This window comes from Pongo pygmaeus, chromosome 14 (assembly GCF_028885625.2).
Source record: "Pongo pygmaeus isolate AG05252 chromosome 14, NHGRI_mPonPyg2-v2.0_pri, whole genome shotgun sequence".
Classification (NCBI taxonomy): Eukaryota; Metazoa; Chordata; class Mammalia; order Primates; family Hominidae; genus Pongo; species Pongo pygmaeus.
This window is the reverse complement of record NC_072387.2, coordinates 88,344,874-88,358,830: the sequence shown is the minus strand read 5'-3', so window position 1 is coordinate 88,358,830 and position 13,957 is coordinate 88,344,874. Positions and strand designations below refer to the sequence as shown.

The following is a 13,957-nucleotide window of genomic DNA, read 5'->3' as shown; positions in this document are numbered from 1 at the left end:
TGATTCCCGGATTCTGGCCTGGACACTGCATAAGTGGTGGTGCCTGTGATGCAAGGATCAAGCTGTGCAAAAAGGATAATTGTGGATTTGAAATGTTGAATCCGAACTGTCTGTTGGCCTTCTCTATAGAGAGGATCAACCAAAGAGCTAACTTTCACTAAGTACTTACTATGTGCTAGATACTGTGCTAAGCATGTTATGTGCATGAATTTCATCTTCAGAAGACTCATAAGAATATCTACTGTCATCCTTATTTTACATATAAGGAAACTGTGGCTCAGAGTAAAGTTATTTACCTAATGCCACAAATCTGGTATATGGCTGAGAAGGGACTCAACTTCATATATTTCTGACCTTCTACCTGTGTCATAAATCTCTATGCTATATAGAGGCTCTAGAATTGAAGAAGTATCAGTGGTATTTGAAGTTGTAGTTGTGGGTGAGGCTATTAAATCAGAGTGTATATAGTAGAAATAATAAACCCAAGGACAAGCCTCAAGAAACACCAACATTTAACGCACAGGCTACAAATCAGTTGTCTCCATTTGCCCACAGATTCAATTTGGCTAACATTGCATTTATTTTTATTTTTATTTTTTTAAAGACATGGTCTTGCCTGGAGTGCAGTGGCATGATCGTGGCTCACTGCAGCATTGACCTTCCAGGCTCAAGCGATCCTCCTCCCTTAACCTCCCGAGTAGCTGGCACTACAGGCACGCACCATTATGCCCAGCTAACTTTTGTATTTCTTGCAGAGACAGGGTTTCGCCATATTTGCCAGGCTGGTCTTGAACTCCTGGGCTCAATGATCCTCTTGCCTTGGCCTCCCAAAGTTCTGGGATCACAGGCGTGAGCCACCGTGCCTGGCTAACATAGCATTTTTAAAACCTTGAATGTGAATGGCTTCTGGAAAGGATAAGGAACAATTTGCACTCCCTCACAGTCCCCATCACCTCCTGCTAATTGCCTGCAGGTTTTTTATACCTGTACATTTGCTGCTGGCCCCCTAGAAGCACTAGAACTGCATTCCCTAAAGTGCGGTGGAAAAGATACTCATGTAGGAAAAGAAAACGTCAATAAAGATAAGGTAAATAAAGAAATGCTAGGAGAATGTGGCTTCATTAAAGTTGAAGGAGAGAGTCTCAGAAAAAAGAGGATAGTCAAGCAAATCAAATGTCCCAGGTGGTCAAGCAGGATGAGGGAAGAACAGGATATCTTTGATGTGGCAATCTGGTGGTCACTTATAATCTTAGTAAAAGATATTGGGGTGGGTAGGTTGATAGTAAAGCCAGATTATAGTGGGTTGTGGAGTGAAAGGGTATTGAGAAGGTGGAAATAAGTGGTTTAGTGTCCTCATTAAGGAAGCGTGGCCACGATGGGAAGGAAATAGACAGGCAGGCAGTTAATAGGAGATGGGTGGTCAGATGGAAATTTTTGCTTTTAGAATGGGAAATGTTCGAGTATGTTTTTATGCTGAGAAAAAATAACCACAGGGATGATCAGCTGGGAATACGGGAGAGAGGCAATGATGGGTTCGCCAGTGATTTCAGAAGCTATACTGGTACCAGTCATTGCCTTAGGAAACTGAGGACATAGAAGTGAATAATAGACAAGATGTTTGTTTTCTTGGAGATTATACTCTATTGGGTGAAGACAGCCAATAAAATGAAGGAGAATAGGCATTTCAGAGAAATAAAAAGTAATTTCAGAGAGTATGTGATAAGAATGGAAGGTCTACTTTTTATTTCTTGCTGTAGAAAGGCTTTATATTGTATATTCTTTCCAAAGGGCTGACATTTGAGCTGAGACTTGAATGAAAACAAGGAGCTAGCCATGGAAGCTCTGGGGAAGAGCATTCTAGATAGAATGATAACTAGTGTATGCATATAGGGTAGACATGAGCTTGGTGTGACTGGGACACAGAAAGAAGCCACAGTGATTCAACAACTACATTGTGGTGGGAGATGAGGTCGGGGGGTGATAGTCAGGGGGTGAGGTCGCAGTGCCTTGTAGTCCATCTTAAGAAGTTGAATTTTATTTAAGGTGCAATGGGCGGCCATGGGAGGGCTTGAAGCAAGAGAGTGCTATCAACTCAAAGGTGAGAGGGGATGGATCTCAATGCAAAGTGAGGCAATGTGCCTTGAACAGGTGTGCTGTTAACTCTTCCACTGAGATGGGGGAAGCAGGAAAGAACGGGTGGAAGCAGAGACTTTTGTAGGTAGTGTAGGAGGTAGTTGAAATTAATACTTAAAGGCTTCAATTTTTGCAGTGAAGCGAGATGCAAGCTTATCTGCTAGCAGTGAATGGAGAGATTGTGGAGTAGGAGGTTGTATTAGTCTGCTCAGGTGGCTATGACAAAATACCACAAACTAGTTGGCTTCACCAACAAAAATTTTATTTCTTCTTCTATCTGCTTCCTGGCTTATCTCTAAAGACAGATGAGCCAGGAGGCAGACATAAGGAAGCCGTGGACACTGTGCACGCAAAAGGAAGAGAGGAGGACTTCTGGAGGCTAGAAGTCCATGATCAAGGTGCCAGCCTATGTGGTTTCTGGTGAGGGGTCTCTGGCAGATGGTTGCTTTCTTGTGTGTCCTCACATGGCAGGCAGACAGAGCTTTGACGTCTCTTCTTCATCTAAGTACTCCAGCCCTATTGGGTTAGGGCCCCACCTTATTACCTCATTTGACATTTATCACCTCCTCACAGGCAGTATCTCCAAATACAGTCCCAGTGGGAGTTAGGGCTTGGGTGGGCATAAACATTCAGTTCATAATAGGGGTTTGTGAAGAAAAGGGAAACTCTGAGGTATTTGTTGAAGAAATGGGAAAGGGAATGGATTAAGAATATGAATACTTTCCATCCTATTGTATTTTCTGTATTAAGGCTAAATTAGTAGTATCTCTCCATGATACCACACCTTACGCGGCAGGGAAATATTTGGGTAAGGACGTTAGTATCCTTAATGTGCAATCTCTCATTGACTTAGAAAGCAGGTGGATCCTGATAGCTTTTTCTTTTCTTTGTTTTTCGTTTAAAGAGATTCCTTTAATATAATGAATACAAAAACATGATCTCTGCAGAAGATTATAAAGCCCTTCAGGAATATGAAAAGGAGAAATTTGAAGAGATGATTCAACAAATTAAAGAGACAGGTGCTAACCTAGCAATCTGATAGTATGCCCACAATTAAACAGCTTTGAACAAGTAAAACTATGGTTACTGAACAGCAATTTTTATTATAGCATCTACAGGGTCTGAAAAAGGATGTAATAAATAACCATAGACACATCACAAGACATCGATTTATTTAATCACAGTAGTGGATCTTACTACATAGTATTCTCAATGTCTTCATTCTTCAGATTCTCCAGGCTTATGAATGTTGTCAATCTTCAAAATCATTCTAACCATTTGTGTTGCAAGAGATATCTGTTGCTTTTTTGCCAATCAAGGTTTCTATGACATGCTATTGCTTCATATCATTTGTCCCCTTGTGCAAGCAGTTGACGCCAAGAGCAAGGTTCATCTCCTTCACTTGGCTGGCTCGGACTTTGGTCATACTCTGGATGGGATTCATGCCACCGTTTTCAGAAAGGGCCTTGGGGATGACCTCCAAGGTGTTGGCAAGTGCTCTCATGGCATACTGTTCTAAGGTGGGGCACTTATCCACCTCTTAGCTAACTGGCAGAGCACAGGATATCTCAGCAGCCCCTCCTCCATACGCCACATGATTATTATGGATGAGGTTCCAGATGACACACAAAGCACCGTGAAGGGATTGTTTTGCCTCGTCAATAATCATCTTATTTCTTCTTCTCATAAAAATGGTTATAGCTCTGGAGTTCTTACACTGCTTGATGACCAGCATTTTATCCTTAGTTGTCCCAAAGGAGATCTCCTGTACAAGACCAGCAAAGCCCAGCTTCCTGGCCATGAGCTCTGAGAACTTGGTGATGATCTGCCCTCTTGTTGTGATGGCAATCAGTTCAATTTCAGGTCCTCCTACCTAGCAAACTGCAGGCAAGTTGTTCTGAAGAAGTAAGTGATTTGCTTCATCATCAAAGCCCCACTGACAAATTTCTGGGTTAGCACCAGTCTCTTTAATTTATTGAATCATCTCTTAAAATTTCTCCTTTTCATATCTCTGAAGGGCTTTATAATCTTCTACAGAGGTCACATCCAGCTTATGCTTTGCTTTTGGTTTGGGTAGTTCAAGTGGACATGTGAGAATTACAATCTTAGCATCTTCCACTTTTTTTGGCATCTGTGGGTGACTGAAATCCTTGTCCACAATCACACCCTTAATCAGTTTATTGTCCTCCAGGCTGCCATCCACTTTGCTTTCTACTTTGATAAGCTCAAAGTCAACACCTCTTTGCTCCATATCTGTTAAGGGAGGATGGCATTCACAGCAATCTCAGCCATTTGTCGGTAACAACTGTTGACCACTTTGGAGCCCAGCATGGTTTTTGCAGTCTGAATCAGGGGTTTGGTGTCTTTTATGTCAACAAGGATGCTATCACTGATCTTGTCCAGATGTTCAATAGCAAAGCAGGCAGCCTGCTCATAGCCATCAGCTATTCTGATTGGAGGAATACCTTGGTCTAGCAACTCCTGGGCTGCTTCTAACAAGGCACTAGCCAGGACAACCACACCTGTGGTTCCATCTCCAGTTTCATCATCCTGAGACTTAGACATTTCTACCATCAGCTGGGCAATCTGATGACTGACATCCATCACGCTTAAGATGGTGACCCCATCATTAGTTACAGTCACATTGCCATCCTTATCCACCATCATCTTATGAAGCCCCTTTGGTCCAAGTGATGTTCTTGTCGTATGTGCTAAAGCCTTTGCTGTCATTATATGAAACTTGAGGGCCTCAAGTCCCATAAGGCTGGACTAGCGGTCCTGATCTTTGATTATAAGGAAAGGGGGCCCATATCAATCAAACATGAGGGTCCCCATGGACGCTGTGGTGCAGCAGCAGGAGTTACTTTTCCACTTTTTCTTTATTTGACAGCTGGTAAGGCTGGTTGGCATGACAGCCTGGAGCTAAGTCAGAGCTGAGGTGCTTAGCATAAAAAGAGGACAGAAATCCTAGAGAAGCTAGGCAAGACCAATGAGCCAGAAGCAGACAAAAGGAGGCCATGGACACTGCACACGCAAAAGGGAGGGAGGGAAGGAGCCCCTGTGACTAGCAGCCAAAGAGGGACCCAGGCAACAGCCTACATGCCTCTGGATTTGTAAGAGTTTCTTTCTCATATAAACATGTGCTTCCCTCTCCATAAGAAATCTTCAACCAAACTTTTAATGCATATTAATGCTATGTGGAATGACTTTGCTTTTCTTGGATTGAGGAGGCTGGCCAACAGTTTTAAAATCACTGCATGAAGGAAACCAGAGGAAGAGAGCCACATGTTGGAGAAGAATGTCCACAACCTCAACAAGGTAACACACAAGGCCAACAAGGGTGCAAAATTTTAACATGATTCTCACCAGGCCCCAAATGTTTAATTTTGACTCATGTTCCTTTTGGAGATTTACTCTACCTTGCAGATAACAGATGCAGATTATTATTATTATTATTTATTTGTTTGTTTGTTTGTTTTTGAGACAGAGTCTCGCTCTGTCTCCCAGGCTGGAGTGCAGTGGCATGATCTCGGCTCACTGCAAGCTCTGCCTCCCGGGTTCATGCCATTCTCCTGCCTCAGCCTCCCGAGTAGCTGGGACTACAGGTGCCCACCACCATGCCCAGCTAATTTTTTGTATTTTTAGTAGAGACAGGGTTTCAACTTGTTAGCCAGGATGGTCTCAATCTCCTGACCTCGTGATCCACCCGCCTTGGCCTCCCAAAGTGCTGGGATTACAGGTGTGAGCCACCATGCCCGGATGCAGATTATTTCTAAAGTACTTTTACAACTGACATGTCCTTCCCTCCCTACCCTCGCCATCTCTGCCTTTCACTAGAGCTTCTGTTGCAGGGTTACTGAGTCTGACCCTGCTTATTAACATCTACTGCTGAATATCCCCTGACTATTCTTTACTGAAAACAGATAAGACATATAATCATGCTATTCAGAAAACAAAATCAGAACAACTCTAGCCTCTTCTAGTTTTATTCTTGATTCTTTTAGGGTTAAGTAAGCTCACTCAGATTCCTCACTTAATTTCAACTGCCTGGCACCTATAAATTACACCCTGGTTACTTATTTCTTACCGTGAGATTTTTTTTCTGGTTGTTGTATATACATAGGATTTTTCTATTACTAGATTGGGAGAAGGTTGCTCTTCACCTCCTTTCTATTCCTTGGGTCTCCATTTTGGTGTCATAACTAGATTGGCCCACTAATCAATGCTGGTAGAATTGATAAGCATATAAATAAATAATAATTAATATTCATTTTGACTCACCCAAGTGTTTATATGCTCAGCTGCATCATTGAGATGGCAACTGTGTCTATGTTATATAAAAATATTTGCCAATTGAGGAACTTATTGATAGACGTGAGTGATGTGGCTGCTTTATTTTCAAGGTTCTCCCAAAGTGTCAGTGTAGCTCAGGGCTTTGTGTGGGTTTCCATCGCAAGTGATTACAGAAGTGGCATGTGGAGAGTGCACTGGGGGGCAAAATATATGCAGGAAATGTGGAAATCACCAAGGAAAACGACTGAAGGGGAAATCAATACGAGGTGAAAGGTCAACAAGCCTCCTGCTGTTACTCTGTCAAAATGTATTTAATGGGTTCATTGGATATTTTTCACATTTAAGAAATTGACATGAGAAAGGGTAAGCCTGTAATAACTTTTTATCTCTCACTTACAAAATAGCCTTTTTTTTCTTTTGAGAATTTCTTTTGAGAATTTCTGATCTCAGTATTGCATTTATGCCCAGGGGTTTGAGGCTTCAACAGAACTATAATGACAAGCTTTCAAAATAGATAAGACAGTTATTTCCTAAGTAGTTAATTCTATAATCATAGCCACATCAGTGTATCAAAGTGTAATTTCAAATATATTTATTAAAATTAAAGAAAGAGCAGATACGGAACTTGCTGTATCCAAGGGTATAGTTTCTGAGTCTGAAAGTCTGAACTCACCATATTTATTAAAAAGATGGTTTATTTATTCTCTTTTCTATCATCTGTACAGCTAGATTGATCTTCAGTTATCTCCTCTTCGAGAAAGAGCAAAAATAACAGATACAAAAAAAAAAAAAAACAATTTCCAGTAATTAATTTTGGTTGGGGACTTTAAAAATAAAGGCTCTCCATGTAAAATCATATTTGTACTATCTTTTTAAAATTTCTATACTCTCAATTGATGAATGCTTTTCATATTTTAGACAATTCTGTCATCTTATTAGAAGTTCAGATTTTTGTATTTCTCTAATGTCTTTAATCAAAGTACTTTTAGGTGCATTAGAAATATTAATTCATTCAATAGTTCCTGAGCTATGCAGAGAGATTAAGCATTAAACATTAATATCTGGAAAATTCAGTATGGTAGACTTATGTATGCTGTTTTATCCCTTTTTAAGACTAAGAAATTTATGTTCAAGATTTAAATTTCCTTCAGTTTTCCATCTTGAGCACCTGACACCAATTTGGCAAGGTCACACCACAGTCTTAGATTTCTGTAAAGATCTGCTCCATTAATTTTGGTGAGCAATACTATAGAACTAAAGCATGGCCTGGGGATGTTTCTTGAAATTGTCAAGGCCCCCAGGGATCTAGCACCTTCGTTTGCCATGGGTAATATTAGCGCAGCTCAAAATAATATTACATACATGAAAGAAGTTTGAAAACTGAAAGTACTTTATACAATTTTCCAAGACATGCTGAGATTTGAAATTTCAAAGAGTTAATATGAAAAGGCACTACAAAGATCTAAATGGATATTTTTGTTCTTTTCATTTCAGAATGTTAATCATCAGTCATTTATTAACTAAAGGTTTATTAAATATTTACTATGCATAAGTATTTCACTAGATATTGGTGAAACCAAGATAAAAAGAACATAGCCATGCCCTTTAGGAATGTTTTGCCTAGCAGGAAGCATTAATGTAGACAAAAATTATGTGACAAGTGCAATGTATTAGTTTTCCATTGCCATGTAGCTAGTTGCTACAAACTTAATAGCTTAAAGCAACACACAGTTATTATCTCATAGTTTCTGTGGGTCAGGAGTCTGGGTAGAGCCTAGCTGGGTTCTCTCCTCAGGGTCTCACAAAGCTGCAGTCAATGTTGGCCAAGGCACAGTCTCATCTAAGCTCAGGATCCTCTTCCAAAATCACATAGTTTTTGGCACAATTCATTTCCTTGAAGCTGTAAAACTCAAATTGACTTCTTCTTCAAGAGTAGTAGGAGAGAGTCTCTCAGCTCAGGAAAGCCCTACATCCTCTTTTAAGGGTTCACCTGATAAATCAGACCCACCCAGGATAATCTCCCTGTGACCAACTCAAGGTCTGTTGATGGGGGCCTTTGCTAACATCCGCAAAAACCTTGTATCTTCACCATAAGCATAATCAGGGAGTGATGTCCCATCATATCCACAGATCCTGCCTACACTGAAGGGGAGAGAGTTATATAAGAGTATGGGGTCACTGGGCATCATCTTATAATTTTGTTTACCACATTCCTAAAGAGACATATTTAAATAAAGCAGTAGTGAATGAATATAGTCTGGCTATGGAGAAATAAGGCAAAGAAAAAGCCATGGGCAATGATGAACTATAGACAAACTAGGTTCCTCAATGTCATGATAATTAGAGTATTTCTGTGTCACTCAGAGAGAAATTTTCTTCTTTTTTTTTTTTTTTTGACACGGAGTCTCACTCTGTCACCCAGGCTAGAGTGCAGTGGCACAATCTCAGCTCACTGCAACCTCTGCCTCCAGGGTTCAAATGATTCTTCTGCCTCAGCCTCCCAAGTAGCTGGGACTACAGGCGCCCACCACCACGCCCAGCTAATGTTTGTATTTTTAGTAGAGATGGGGCTTCACCATGTTGCCCAGGCTTGTCTCGAACTCCTGAACTCAAGTGATCCATCTGCCTCGGCTTGCCAAAGTGTTGGGATTACAGGTGTGAGCCACTGTGCCTGGCCCAGAGAGAAAATTTACTCCAGACTTTTTATAAACAAAGAGCCTCAAAGTTAAATTAGAGAAGAGATTTTACTAGGTCACACTAAGGATACATTATAGGTAAATTCAGATGCCACAGTTATTGGGTCCTGTTAAACAAAACATTTGGACTATATGGTACCCAAATGGGAAATTGTGTAGGTCCTTGGATAGTGGACCTTAAGACTTTCCAAGACATTAGGTGTCTTAGCTTGTGACAGAGGCTTGTGTGGCAATCACTTATTTGAGAATGTGATTGCTGGAAACAAGAGTGGGATGAGAGTGTGAAGCAGGAAAAAAGAGAAGCCTGACACAAAAATGTATTTTGAGATGGCCATGCATGAAGCCTAAAAAGGTCTTCTTAGAAATGTCATGACATGGAAATCAGAACTTTTCCTTTGGAGATAAAACAGGGAAGCATTGTTCTGTTCACTCCTGATACCTATTGGTCAGCAGTGGCCCATGGATCTGAATGCCAGAGGGGTACTGATGGTGGCAGGGAAAAATGAAAAACACAGAGGTGTGACCTAAGATGAAATGTTTTTAGGTTGCACAAGCAAAAAGCTGGTGAAAACCAGTGCAGAGCTGGGCCTAGAGCAGTGATGAGGTAGAAGGTGGGGCTCAGGGGGTTTGGAAGAGCACACGATGGGCATTTGCTATGTTGATGTTTGAAAAATATGATGGGAACTATAGAGCCACTCTCCAGAATAATGAAAACATGCACACTTATACACACACGAACAGACATATACACTCACACACAAATTGTACATAGCTCAGGTACTTTTACCCTTGAAGCCCATCCATGTACCCAAGAAGGGGGACCTCTGTTTCAGGGGCTAATTATAAAGAAAAGATTTTGACAATATGGCATTCATGTAAGAAACTATGTAGGTTTCTGCAAGACAAGTATATACTTTTAAAAAATGTTTGCCCATTTTTTTCTCCATGAAGTATCATTTTCAAAATACTTTGATTAGAAAGCAGTTGTCAATTAGATGGCTGTCTGTTTTAACATCTGTTAGTCTCCTCCTTAACAGTAACTGTAGGTATATTTTGAGTTTGTTTGAAATTACTAGTTATAAGCCTGATTAGACAGGTGTGAAGAAAAAGGTTGGAATATGGTAAGAAAGCAGAGACCACGTTAAGGCAAACACTGAGATCTGAGCCTGCAAATTCTGGTTTGAAGAAGCTTTCTATACTATGGATCTTTTACCTCTTCATGCCAAAGCAACAGTAATAATAATGACAACTCAATGTCTAACTCTAAATTTGATGACAGTAATTACTGTGGGCACAGGGACCAGTAATATGAAGGTTACATGTGTAATCATCATAAATAGCTTGTTCTGTACAAGAGTCATCATCTGAGCTCTTAGTTCATTCAACCACCCCAGTCCAACCCTGGGAAAGAAAATGAGTAAATGAATCAGTGTAGTCTGAATGATTAAAAGAGCAAACTAAAAGCATTTTCCTTCCTGAGAAATACATACAAAGGATTGCACACTCACTCGTATCTTGGTTTAATAACATATCTGTTTACAAGATAAAAAGAAATCCCACCAAAATCTGAGAAAAAACAAAGGGAGAGTCACGTAAGAGGGAAGCTAGAATAAAAATAAAGTGTGATGATACATTCGTCAATAAGCATATATATAGAGAGACACAAAAAATAAACTATAAAGAAACAATTGGACTTTCTCTCAAGACCCCTCAGATGTCCAATAAAATACAGCAAAGAGAGAGCTCTCTGACATTAAATATAGATTTGAGCATAGATTTATTGTGGTTATTTGCTCTTTTGCATCTTTTGTGATAGATGGAAATATTGAAAACTTGGAAATGCAAAAGCAGCTCACCATTAAATGTATACCAATTCTAGAGTCTACGAGAGAAAATATGAGAATTACTATCTAAAATCCTGCATTAATTTCTAGATACATATTGGAAATGTCAAAATTTTTAGAGTTCATAATATTGTTCAAGTCTCTTCAAAAACTCATTCACCATTCAATACTTTATAATCACATTTTAAAAGCCAAATATCTCAGTATGACCACTGAGAACACATTTTGAATCTTCTTCTTCTGACATTTTTCTTACTCCTGTGAGAACTGAGGCTGATGGGACTGCAGAGTTTTAACTGGGTTGAGGGAGTGTATAAGAAATGCCTGACTGATAAATGCTGAAGAATCATCCTAAACATTCTGGGCTAATATATCAGCTTTTACTTTGCTTTTTATTTTTATTTTAGGTTCAGAGATGCACGTGCAGGTTTGCCATGAAGGTACATTGTGTGTCAAGGGGGTTTGGTATACAGATTATTTCATCATCCAGGTAGTAAGCATAGTACTTTACAGGTAGTCTTTCAATCTTCACCCTCCTCCCACCCTCAACCCTCAGGTAGGCTCTGGTATATGTTATTCCCTTCTTTGTGTCCACATGTACTCAATATTTAGCTCCCATTTATAAGTGAGAACATGCGTTATTTGGTTTTCTGTTTCCACATTAGTTTGCTAAAGATAATGTCCTCCAGCTCCATTCATGTTGCTATGAAGGACATAATCCCATTCACTTTTATGGCTGTGTAGTACTCCATGGTACGTATGTACCATATTTTCTTTATCCAGTCTATCACTGATGAGCATTTAGATTGATTCCATGTCTTTGCTATTGTGAATAGTGCTGCAATGAACATATATGAGCATGTGTCTTTGTAGGAGAATAACTTACATTCTTTTGGGTATATACCCAATAATGGGGTGGCTGGGTTGAATGGTAATTCTGTTTTAAGTTCTTTGAGAAATTGCCAAACTGCTTAACACAATGGCTGAACTAATTTACATTCCTATCAGCAGTATATAAGCATTCTCTTTTCTCTGCAACCTCACCAGTATCTGTTATTTTTTGTCTTTTTAATAAGACAAAATGGACTGTTGTGAGATGGTATCTCATTGTGGTTTTGATTTGCATTTCTCTAATGATTAGTGATGTTGAGCATTTTTTCATATGCTTGTTGGTCTGGTGTATGTCTTCATCTGTTTATGTCTCTTTGCCCACTTTTTTTCTGGGGTTTGTGTTTTTTGCTTGTTAATTTAAGTTACTTATAGATTCTGGATATTAGACTTTTGTCAGACGCATGGTTTGCACAAATTTTCTCTCATTCTGTAGGTTGTCTGTTTACACTGTTGATAGTTTCTTTTGCTGTGCAGAAGCTCTTTAGTTAGGTCCCATTTGTTAATTTTTGTTTTTGTTGCGATTGCTTTTGACGTATTCATCATGAAATCTTTGACAGAGACTATGTCCATAATGGCATTTCCTGTGTTACTTTCCAGGGTTTTATAGTTTTAGGTTTTTATAGTTAAGTCTTTGATCTATCTTGAGTTGATTTTTTGTGTATGTGTAAGGAAGGGGGTCCAGTTTGGATCTTCTGCATATGGCTAACCATTTATTGAACAGGGAGTTTTTTACCTATTGCCTGTTTTTGTCAGCTTTGTCAAAAATCAGATGGTTGTAGGTGTGCAGTATTATTTTGGGCTCTCTCTTCTGTCCCCTTGGTCTATATGTCTGTTGTTGTACCAGTACCATGCTGTTTTGGTTACTATAGCCTTGTAGAATAGTTTGAAGCTGGATAATGAGATGCCTCCAGCTTTCTTCTTTTTGTTTATAATTGCCTTGGCTATTTGGGCTTTTTTGGTTTTCCATATGAATTTTAAGGTTTTTTTTCTAATTCTATGAAGAATGCCATTGGTAGTTTGATAAGAATGGCATTTAATGTATAAATTGCTTTGAGCATTATGGCCGTTTTAACAATATACACATCAGCTTTTAAACCAAATTGCAGTCAGCTGTTCTGCTTACCTTGTCACCTCCTTAAGATCAATCTTCACAGAGATCTGTTAGTATGTTAGAGAAAAGTATTCCCATCAACACCTTTAAGCTACCTATAGTGTTGCATGAGCTCATATCCAAATAACCCACCTTGTAGGGGATAAACAAAAACTCTCTAATCATTACAAAAGAAGAATTGATGCCCTTAAGTAAGCCAAACATAGTGAAGATGTTGAAATCATAAGAAAAAGACACTCAACTATTTTATAAACCATATGAAGCTTGCCTAACTAAACAGCAGAAAACCTATTAAGAACTATTTCTTAGAAGAATCCACTGGACATCGAACACACTATTAAATGCTAATTTTAGTTTACTAATTCTAAACCTCTCTAGAACCATTAATACATTCCTTTTTACCTACTTGTGTCTATTTTAAAAACATATTCCTGGTAGACAGCATATATTTGTTTCTGATTTTTTATTCAATCTGACAATTGGCTTCTTAATTGAATTATTTAAACCTTTAATATTTAATGTAATTATCACTATGGTTATGTTTAAAATGATCATCTTGCTATTGTTTTCTATTATCTCACCTGTTGTTTTCTCTTTTTCAGTCCGTTTTGAATGAAATGAGTTTGCTTTTATGATTTAGTTTTATCTACTTTGTTGGCTTACTAGCTATAATGATTTTATAATTTTAGTGGTTACATTATGGTTTAAAGTTTATGTCTGTAGTTTATCACAGTCTACCTTCAGATGGTATTATAACACTTTACTTTATGCTACAAGTACTTTAGGATAGTATACTTCCATTTCTCCTCTCCCAATCTTAGTATTATCGTCATACATTTTACTTCTACCTATGTTATAAACTCCATACTACATTGTTATTATTTGTATTTAAATAGTCAATTACCTTTTAAATTGATTTAAATAACAGGAAAAGCTGGTACTATTTATTCCTGTAGTTATCATTTTCAGTGTTCATCACGCATTGTATA

The 13,957-nt window shown here is 38.8% G+C and overlaps 1 pseudogene; it reads right to left on the bottom strand.

Moving 5' to 3' along the window:
* Positions 1-3,335: 3,335 nt before the first annotated feature.
* Positions 3,336-4,878, bottom strand: LOC129011628 (T-complex protein 1 subunit epsilon-like; annotated as a pseudogene).
* Between the last annotated feature and the right edge of the window lie 9,079 nt (positions 4,879-13,957).